Raw genomic sequence first — 11,305 nt, forward strand, 5'->3', positions numbered from 1 at the left:
ATAGTACGTAGTTCCCTTTAGTCCGATATCCACAGGACATGACAGCACTTCTACTTTATATTCAAAAGGTTCCGTAACGCTATTTTGGCCCGGTGCCCTGTTATCCTGGTTGACCCTTCAGTGGTTTTCTTCATTTATTTCAGGAAATTGTCGGGTTTGTACCCCAGAATAGGCCACAACAGCTTCCTTCTACATCTTTCCCAATTAAAGCGTCGTTAAACAGACTAAACAGGTCTAGATATATCGATACAGAGGATCACCGGAAAGGAGCTCTTCAAACCGGAAGCATATACTGACGGGGCTTGTGAAATGATTCACATTTCTGCATTAGCGACGTGCCTCTGCGTCGTTATAAAGGTTTCTGCTTAAGCGTGAAAACGCGTGATTATAAACAGAAAAACATAACAGCCTTTCTGAATACATTCATTCATTCATCTGTAATCTGTCAAGACGAGAGGTCCACAGTCTCTTCCGAAACAGTTCCTCCACTTAATGCGATCTAGAGCTTTCTCCTTCAAATGAGAATATCCTCTTCTGTCCCCAAGGTCATCCAGCACTTCTTACGTCTTCTGGTCACTTCTATCCGCCCCTCTACCTTTCCTTCAATAACTTCTTTTAGAAAGTTACGGTCTCGACGTGATCAAGGTATTCAGAAATAGCAATGCATGTCCCAAGTCTTGTCCTCTCTTGTACGAGCCATAAATCTCGAACGCTCTCTCGAACAGCTTATGCTTTCAATGTTTCGTTACGTGTTACAATCTATGGAGTGACATGTCACTGTTTGCAGGGCAAGTTATTGATTCACTTCTTCTTTCTGCTGATTAGGCAATGTAACACTTGAAGCACGGCGAATCCGAAGACTGAAGAGAGACGTTCCGTAAAACAAATGTAACAGAATGACATCACTGGGTGAACAGACTCAGTAGTCTCTAGCTAAATGATGCAGCATCGTCAAATGCCCTCTTTGGATATCATTACGCCGTCGCCCCACATGAATTTGAATGATATAACATCTGAAAGAAGTTATTTTCCAACGATCCCGCATTATTAGTAACTACCTTTGCGAATGTCACCAAATGGTTTAATTCAAAAGCACTGTACTATAATTACGGCCATGAATTATTATTTGCCTTATATTTACTCAAATGCATACTAAATAAAAAATATTCATTTGACGAATATACATGTATTATGTACATATTCTTGCGTTTACAATGAACATTCTTTGATGTTTATTAGAACTGGATTCTGGCAGAAACAACACCCACGTTTATATCAACTTTGTTTTGATTCTTTGACCACCAAGACTTACTTCAGAATTTGGTTTGATCTCTCATGGTTAGTGCCAGTATCCTTCCAGTCGCGCTATGGCCCTGGGGTTTACTCAGCCTCTAACAGAAATGAGTACCAGGAATTCATTAAATAATTTTCCTGGGGAGTAAAGCGCGGCCGGAGCGTAAGGCTGACAACCTTATCGCCATCTTTGAGCCGATTGTCTAGATCAGAGGTCTCCAAACTTTTCGAACCGCGGGCCACATAAGATACTTCAGCACTTTCAACGGGTCGGATAAAATGAGAAATTAATAACTCTACGTATATGAGTTTTATTGAAAGCACAGAATTTCATAAACTAAATACAAAGTACGTGAGAATAAATTATCGTATATTAATGACAACAGAGAGTAGCAGCAAATGCTCATATTTTCATCACAAATTATAATAAAACAATTAATGTGGATGATGAAACTCTTTTTGCATTCTTAAAATCTGATTAAATTGAGGTTCAAATTTTGAAACGCTAATCACAAGCAGCGACTTTAAATGTTCATCGGATAAATTTGCCCCGTATTTCGACTTGATGTACTTCATCTTGGAAAAAAGTTTGTTCACACAGATACGTCGTCCCAAAAATGGAGATAAGTTTACAAGCAAATTTCTTTAAGTTTGGAAATCGCTCAGAGTTCAGAAATTTATAAAATTCGATCAAATTTCCTTCCTTTTATTTATCTTTAATATGATAATTTTCCTGAAGTTCAATAAATTCCATTTGAATTTGACATCTGCAGCATAAGAATCAAACGGATTTTGAACAATCTAATTTCCTGAGCACTGGAATCCAAATCAGCAAATCGCTTCCGAAATCACAGACTAAGTTATTTTCACCCTGCAACTTTAAATTCAAATGGTTCATATGGTTCACCAGATCAGCAAAAAATGCTCATTTCCAAAGCCACTCGGTATCTGATAAAAGTGGTTCGTGATGGTTTTTCTCGGTAAGAAATATATCAATTTCATTCCTGAGCTGAAAGAAGCGCGAAAGAACCTTTCCACAGCTATGCCATCGAACTGCAGTATAATATGTCAGGTCAATAATCTCGGAATCACCTTTAACAGTACTCAATTGAAAATTAGTTCAATTGGCGCATTTCTGCACAATTCTTTCGCGGGCCGGATAAAATCACATCGCGGGCCGTAGTTTGGAGACCCTTGGTCTAGATAATGTGGGACCCTCAACGTCTCACAACCCTATGGGCCTTCATGGCCTGTTACAGGGATAGCTTTACTTTTTATATGTATATGTGTTTCTTGAATCAGCCGCAGTGACGTGAGAGCGCCATTTTGTCAGTCATATATCACAGAGATAATCACTCCAAAAACCTGATGCCAGTTTTTGTGGGGATTTCTGAGTAAATTGCTACAAAAAATGTATGCTGAGAACTGCATTCAGAAAGCCAGCTCCAAATGTGATAGAAGACTCGAAGATGGTTCAGAAATCTTCGCAAATAACAAGACCACAGGAACTTCAGATAATAATTATACTGTCAATTGTTATATTGCGACTGTAGATGGACTTTAGGATTGGACATTGTATTTATTGATCACATAAACACAAGACTGGTGACTACAATTATAGTGCCACGGCTGTTCTCCACTATTTACAAATCACTACAACACGCGCTAGGTTATAACTTCAGACATTGGGTTCCCTTTTCGTCGCCTCCTATGACTCGTATTCGTCTCGTACCGCGTAGCACACACCGTTCATTGTTGTACTCAAACCGTTAACATGGTAACGTGTTTGTTTGCGAAGACCTTACCCAGTAACGGCTGCGTATATTTGCTTATTAAGAATCTGTTGCCTAGCAGCGAATGTTGTTTCGAGGCCGTTATCCAGCAAGGGGTCTGCACGTTACAATACTAACAAGAACATTTTATCACATGTCCATTAAGAACTAAACTTAACAGTAATACGTGTCTATGTTTCAGAACATAAATGCCAACGAGGCACAAAATGGCTCTGAGTACATTACACGCGCGCTTATAAATACCGAAGATGTGTAGAAGCGTCAGTCGCAATGTTGGGTTTCAACAACGTTGTGGGACTTGCAGGGCGGAATTCAGGGCTTCTACAGTGCGTGGTTGATGCTACATGTTTCCAATCATTACTCCTCTTTCCAGACTCACAAATTCACTCAAATCTTTCAGCATGTAATGTATGTACAAGTATCGTAAACTTACAGAACCCTAGGCATAAGTCAATATTTAAGATGTTTCATTAATTCGCATATTAACAACATTAAAAATAAAATTATTCGGCTATAAAATAATTAAAAATAAACAGACGACTCCTCGAAGTTCAAAGTTTTACGTCAATAAACAGTAAGAATTTTGTGTAAAACATTAAACCAACTCCATAACCTTACACAATGGTGTAAATTGATCACGCACACGTGATTACAACGGATGCTGAATTATCAGGTGGTTGGTTGTATTCACGCACAATTCTAGCTTGCTAACTTTATGTCTTTTGGATTTCTTACTTCCCATTGGTAAGCAAGTGGAGTAAAATTATATCTATGATCATTTAATTCGGTAATGTGTTTAAATTGTTCATTTTGCAGGGCAGTGTTTTGAACCAGAGACAGTTTTCAACCTACGATCTACTTAAAAAGGAGGCACACTAAAGACATTAACTATCATTAAAATTGCGTTTCATAATAAAAAATGACATCGAGGGACGTCAATTTTGCAGGGTAAGTTGGAAGTCATAAAACTTAAATATTAGAGTCCTTTACAATTAAGTTTATTTCAGTCCAATGTGACATATAATGCTTTCACCACTTCACCACTAGAGTCCTACTTCTAGTTAAAGGTTGAATTTGACACTTTTTTCACATTCTTTCATTAAAGTCTAATGATGTCCACGGTACAGGGAGATGCTCAGCTCTTCGAGAAGTGTTCATTCTTCTTTATGGAACTCAAATGTTCGTGTTTATCGTCATAAGCGCAGGCAGTAGGATATCACAGTTAATAGAGTTCCCTTCATATACTCACAAATTGTTCCATACATTGCAAATTCTGGTTCAGCATATTCACCTGTGTGTCAGAACTACTTTTTCTGCAGTCGTAACCGCCCCCACACCTCACTAGACGCAGGAAACTTAACGTCGTTAAGTATACAATTAACTGATACTCATCAGCCAGACTGTTCCAGCGTATATGCCTTATGCACCTGACAAACTGTGGAAATCCTTCTGAAATAACGACAAAAAAAAAAAACCGGCATGATGACAGGACGTCGTCGTTTTCCTATGTTCTTCTTTTGAAGTTCTTCCTCTGTTGCGCTGTATCCGGCAGTACGAAAAACCTTGATTTCATTTTCCTTTCCGTGTTGTAGGCAATTAATGAAGTGACACGAAGATATTTATCTTAACAATGTAACACAATTTTCTGATGAACGGGTTGATATTTGAATTCCCGGATCTGTAGTATAGAACATCAACATACTAGATTATGATATGTAGCTTTAGTACTGGTCTCCACGCAATGATTAATTCCACTGAGTTAAAATTGTAGTTCTATCATTACCCAATGTACACGACGTAACAGATATTCCACTGTGTGCATTATTATCCATTAGGACTCGAATATTTCAAACAGGCATTTATCAAACAAAAACACATAAGTCTCAGTAAAACTCTCTCAAATCACCTGAACGGTGTTTAACTGAGGGTTTCTTACGTATTTGTCTCTTCATGTTTATTTTAAAAATTTAATGAAATATTTTCTAAAAATAGGAGCCTTCTTCTGCAGAAAGAATATAAATAAATCATTCACGCTGTCCGCGAAATATCGACCCCAGTCTACTTCAGATTACGTGTGCACTCAAAAACTGATTAATTTAAAAGCAATGAGCAGGCTGGCTAATTTGCACGAAACAATCGATAGATCGCCTTCATGTATCAAAGTTTCATTCACTGCAAAAGATCTTCCACTTCTCAGTGTCCTTGAACACCTTCTATCGTGCATAATTTTATCATCCACATGTCTGCAAAATCTAATAAATTTCCAGTTTTTCGTTAACTGTACTCTGCCACCAAAGAGACTTTCCTTTTCAGGGAGTTAGCAGTAGTTTTAAGTATATAATTTCCTTCCCGCGACGCCAATAATGATGTACGCATGGCAGTTTGAAATGAATTACGCCACTCAAGCCATTTTCGCTTAATTAAAGCCTGTTCTCAAATTATAAGCGATTAAAGAAGAAACGAGGAACCGACATCCGACAGGAATCCTCATAATTACACTCACTTTCCTGGCAAATTTATTATTTAACTTTGATCCTAATTTTCTGCGGAAGAGATGCAATAATTCGATCACGTATAATCACAGATGTTAACGATGAGGACAAAGCTGACAAGCCAAAATCTGTACCCAAACAGGATTAAGCACGCATAATATGTTCAGCTTTGTCTTTCTCACAACTGAGTCATATCACAGTTGCCTCCATTTTTATGAAATTTCGAGATGTCACTGCAAAAGCTTTACAAATGTAGGTTGCCTACCTTGCTGGTACAATAGGCCAGCAACAGGAGCCAGAAGAATGGTTGCTGCTGAAACGTCGAATGTAAACTGTGAAGGAAGGAAATAAGGAGGAGAGAAGGAAGGAATATTGGCAGGTAGACTAGAGCCACAGCCGATACGGGACCAACACCATAACCAGCAGAAACACCCGACAGCACTCACTCAACTGAACAAAGCAAACTCCCGCAGTGCTCCCCTCTCCACCCCTCTCAGCGTCACGTACAGCCGCAATCAATGGCCGCACTCCGAGCAAGTGCGGAGACGCTCGAAAATGTGGATCGAAGAGGAGCGTCGTCGTTTCTAGCACAAAACAAGTTTAATTCAAAGAGTCCCGCGTTCAGCGAGATTTTAGAAAGAGTCCTTTATTTTTTTTTTCTTTTGTGTCCAAGTTGTATCATGTTCATAAGTTGCCTAATTAAATTTAGTTGTTTTTTTTCATTGGCGCTACAGCCCTCATTTGGGCCTAGGCCTACCTCCATGAAACTCTCCGTTTCACTTCGGTTTTACTAGGTCTTACGGTAGGACTTCTTGGGCGGGTGATCAGCTCGTCGCAAGGCCTCTACCTGTACACAAACATCCATGCCATGAGTGGGATTCGAACCCACGATCCCGGCTTCCGAGCAAGCGAAGACAGCCTTAGACCGCTCGGCTACCGTGACCGGCAAATTTAGTTTGAATCGACATATTAATACGTTGTTTAATTAATCTGAATGGTTTATTTAGCGTCGAATGATAAATGAAAGAGCTGTTGTGAACATATAATTAGGTGATTTACTCTAGGGAATATTTACAGCGTTACGTGTTATGTTGAATGCGAGTGATGAATTGGAAACACTGTATAGGAAGATAACGTATTTACCTCCATGTTGTATTTTAGTGAGTTCGTGGAGGAACTGAAGAACATCGAAATTTTAGAGACGTCATTAATATACCGAATTTTTTTTTAACAAGAAAATATCTCCTGGAATAATCAGCAACATGAAATTATAGAAATTTGGTTTGTCCATTGAACTACCGAATAATTGAAACAAGGCTTTAAATTTTAAATTTGGGGATTTTTTTTTAGATGTAGCCTGTTTTTATAACACATCGAAAGTTTAATGGGGCTTAATTTATTGTAGATGCATGTAAAGTAAAGGTATCCCTGTAACAGGCCGTGGAGATTCATAGGATTGTGAGACGTTGAGGCTCCCACATTTTCTAGACAATCGGCTCATAGATGGCGGAAAGTTTGTGCATGGCCTGACTAATTTGTTAGTAAGGAATTCTACCTACTGATACATATGAACGTTAGAATAAGTTGACGAGATTTAAAACTTAGATACCGAAGAACTTTAAGTTCCACTGCAATATCCCTAATAGGCATTAATCACAATGTTCATAGAAAGAATATTTACTACTGAGCAACCATCAGTATGTGTATTCTGCAGTCCCATAATTCGAATCCCAGGTGTGGTAACCGTTCGTATCCGTCAAGCAAATTTCAAAACAAGAAGGATTATGGTGCCAGAAACCAAAATAATGCTCCTGTTTCCTTGTTGTAAGGCCAACAGAATTACACAGTTGCTTCCTCAGTCTCCATGCTCTAGGGCTCTCTTTCGGTTGGCGACGACTCAAGACGGCCATTTTCCGGTTCAACCACTCTCCATCAGAAACTAACACACAAAACAGTAATTAAACCTTATATATTTTCATAGTAGAAATGCCGGATATTTTTGTATTTGCGCAAAATGTCATACAGTAGGTTCTGGACGAGATGAGCCTAGAGACGTTCAGTTGCTTTGCAGCCGGGNGGGGGGGGGGGCAGCCAATCGAGTGTTATGGCTGAGTTACCATCTTGTGTTGAGTTCCACTTCAGTAGCCTTCGAGAGTTTGCAACTAGGCTTGTTATTTTCACTGTTGTTTCTATTCAGTGTGAACAGGATGCAAGACAAAGGGAATGAAGCAAAGAAAACAGGGGGGACTATGAAGTAATTCACAGCCAAATTAAGGAAATGATTACAAGTGTTTACAGTTTTATGAAGAAATGTGACAGCGGCAAGGGGAAAAGTTGAGCATCTTTACAAAGGAAGAACGGAGAGCGAGGTGCAACAATGGCCGTCAGTGCGAAAAGAATTATTTGAGACAGGGACGTACGGGGAATTTCGTGAAGTTGAAGCTTTGTAAACTGTTCATCAGCCACTGAAGGTAATTCAGTCTGTACTTAATCTCTTGTGTTCAGCAGAACAGAGAAATATCTTCCTATAAATGTTCCACTACCACTAGCTGACACCGCGTTTCCTGTCGCGCAACTCAGCGTACGTACAAGTATGCGCTACCGAACAATTTGATTTCGGTCGCCGAAACGACAGGAGGATCGGATTATTTGGAAGGAATCACGTGACTCGTAGTCGTCGCCGAGGGTGTGAGATTGGGGAGATGACGTTGGAAGAGGAAGGTCGGTAGAAAGTACTTGACAAACTAACGAGTCTAAGGAGCCGATAATGCAGAGAAGAGCTCAAATGTTTCAGGCACACCGGATTCATTATTCAGCTCCTAGAAAAAAAAACTACTATGTTTTTCGTACGTATCATTATAATCGGTGGTATTTAGTCGGAAGAATATAGCAAGATGCTCTGGTAAGTACGTTTCTCTGAGCGTTTTGGTCTGTGCAGACTGAATAGCTAACAAAATTATTTTCTGATTTATTTCTGTGCATAATTCCCACTGCTATAAATTTAGTAGGCAACATCTAAAATTTATCACCATCGTCATGTTTCTAAATTTAATTGTCGAGCTACAACGAAGACAATCTCTGTACAAGTACACCATTTAACCTCACCTGCGTAACCATAACGGCAATTCGTTGTCAAATTGAATAAATATACACTTCACGCTGCAGTGAACTGTCGCTAGCGTAGTGCGGACGGAACGTTTCTCCGCGACTACTGTGCCCTTCCCCGCCAGCGAGAGTGCCGTCGTGTCGCTGGTTCCCTCGCACCAGTTTCTGTACATGCACACATCTATAGGAATACTGTAAAAATATAACACTAACTTATAACACGTGCTGAAAGTGTCCCCCCTTGCTTGTAAACACGCCTCGCATCGCATAAATAAATTGTGTTACAATTTCTGAAGTTGGTCCAGGCTAATTGAACCATTTACGGTTGTTATTTTATTATGCAGAGCTTCGGTGATGGAAGATTATTCTTGTAGACTTTTCCCTTTTAGGTTTCCCAAAAGACAAAAATCGCAAAAAATGAGATCTGGGAGGGCACAGTCCCCTGCTGATTATTCTGTCTTCAAACACTTCCAGTATTGCGACCATGGTTGCATTAGCCGTAATTTTTTTTTAATTCGCTAGTGGGGGATGGAGTCCAGCTGGGTCCAATATGTACGGCGGCCACTGATTGGCCTATTGTACATGCTCCGGGTGATTATGATGATGGATAATTTTGTGGAATGAAAATTGGTAGGAGAAACCGAAGTACTGGGAGAAAACCCGCCCCAGCACCACTTTGTCCACCACAAATCCCACTTGACCAGACCCCGGGATCGAACCCGGGCCGCCGCGGTGGGAAGCCAACCATTAACCGGTTGAACTATGGCGCGGCCTGCATTAGCCGTATGTGCTGTAGCTTCGCCTTGCTAAAAATACCCATATTGTCTTTCTTCAGCTGTCAGCTGTTTCAAGCACGGATTCAGTATACCAATAACGTAGCGGTCAGAGTTCACGGTTTCGTGGAAAAATAAGGGGCCAATGATTCGGCGCGGACTTACAGCATACCATACCCCCACCTTTTCACTATGTAATGGCACTTGCTGTGTAGCATAAGGATTTTCATCTTTCCGTATTCTTACATTTTGTGCATTGACATGGCCACTAACGTGAAACCATGCTTCATCAGTCATTAATAAAAGCTGTGGTTCCACGATTCTATCGTGGACATTTTGCATTAAATACGACTTACTGCAGTGACAAGATCAGACCACCTAACGGCGCACGTTTATCAGCGCTAATTACTCGTTCTGCTATCTGAAGTTACAGCAGCGCTCTTGCGAGAAATGTTTCCGCTTTACGGTGTTACCAGTTTTCCTCGATCATTGAACGCATTGTATAAGAACGTTCCTCCAGGTGAACTATCTTTGGAAAAATATGTGAATTTTTCCAGCTTCAGTGATGAGGCACAGGGAGCTTTGGCCATGCACAAGGTAAGAATTTGCCTCCTTAAATTTATATATCTGGATCTTCAATCGCAATGAACCAGGTTTTAAGGAACTGGTTGTCCAGATAGCGACCTGAACTACGGACAGACCCATGCGATTTTTCCATCTGTGCTCCTTAGGTACTTCTGGGTTAAAAAGAGAAGCTAAGTTGTTTCCATCGGGAAACCCAGTGGGTGGAGCTAGGCACTAGAATTCTTGTGATTTAACTGACACGTGATATCCTGCTTGTCACTGACATGGCGTGGTGTGGGGTTCAGGCTACCGCATCTCTTAGTAAGCCATGAAAAGCAGTTAAACCATGGACTAAATTAAACTTCTCAGGCGACCAATGGGAACCACATCAGTCCTTGGAGGGCAGGGAGTACTGAAAAGTCCAAGTTCCTTTCGACTTTTTGCAAGACGCCGGCGAAAATTGTCCAATATACCCGCAGCGTGTTATAACATTGTTCTCATCCGTTGCCACCGTTCTCTTTCTGTCAATTGTTGAACAATGTGAATCAGACTTCTAAGATGACAGTTTACAACCAGTGTAACTTACCATAAAGCAAAACCAACATCCATTTAGTGCATCGTCGACAGAATTATTGCATTGTAATTGTATTCATCTATTAATTATGTGTAGGCTTATGTGTCTGTTAATAATTACAACAAAATTAATCTCCAGTGCATCGTGTGCCTCACTTTTACCTTGTTCCTTTCCAAAACCTGCAGTCACTGAGCTGAATCTCTGGCCTGTACACACTCGAGAATATTTTTATTCCACCCACCAACTAATCAGTTTCACTTTGTGGTGACCTAATGGCAAGAAAACGCGAAGCAATTGGCTGCAGTTCCCAAAAGACTAACACAATGCTTTTTTTCAGACATTTCTAACATTGTGAATAATTCTGCATTTGTGCTATTTTGAAAAGTTCTCAGAGAAGAAAATATGAAAGTTCACGCTTATTATTGCCGGACTTAGCCCCCTGTAATTTCGCTTTGTTCCCCAGATTGAAAATGAAACTGAAGGAACGACGTTTTGAAACAGTGTCTGACATCCAAAGGGAATTGCAAGCGGCACTCGACAGCAGTAAGGAAAATAACTTTCAAAGAGTTTTTGAAGCGTAGAAAAAACGATGGGATCACTGCATACATTCCCAAGGAGACTATTTTGAAAGAAATGGCAGCCAAAATTGCATAAGTTGAGCCAGCATTTATTCCTTGACCTAGTCCTGGAACTTTCCGATAAGGCTGGAAT

At 40.2% G+C, this 11,305-nt stretch overlaps 1 protein-coding gene across 13 annotated transcripts in view; it reads right to left on the reverse strand.

Moving 5' to 3' along the window:
* LOC111867219 (calcium-dependent secretion activator) overlaps positions 1 to 6,077 on the reverse strand; it is a 119,590-nt gene extending 113,513 nt beyond the window's left edge. For 11 of the 13 annotated variants that reach the window (XM_023856857.2, XM_023856860.2, XM_023856859.2 and 8 more), the window contains exon 1: positions 5,844 to 6,077. The gene's annotated coding sequence lies outside the window, so the exon portion shown is untranslated. The remainder of the gene's footprint in view (positions 1 to 5,843) is intronic. The other 2 variants (XM_023856865.2, XM_033752597.1) reach the window with 1 other exon arrangement.
* Between the last annotated feature and the right edge of the window lie 5,228 nt (positions 6,078 to 11,305).

The sequence above is a fragment of the Cryptotermes secundus genome, unplaced genomic scaffold, assembly GCF_002891405.2.
Source record: "Cryptotermes secundus unplaced genomic scaffold, Csec_1.0 scaffold565, whole genome shotgun sequence".
In the NCBI taxonomy this organism is placed as follows: domain Eukaryota; kingdom Metazoa; phylum Arthropoda; class Insecta; order Blattodea; family Kalotermitidae; genus Cryptotermes; species Cryptotermes secundus.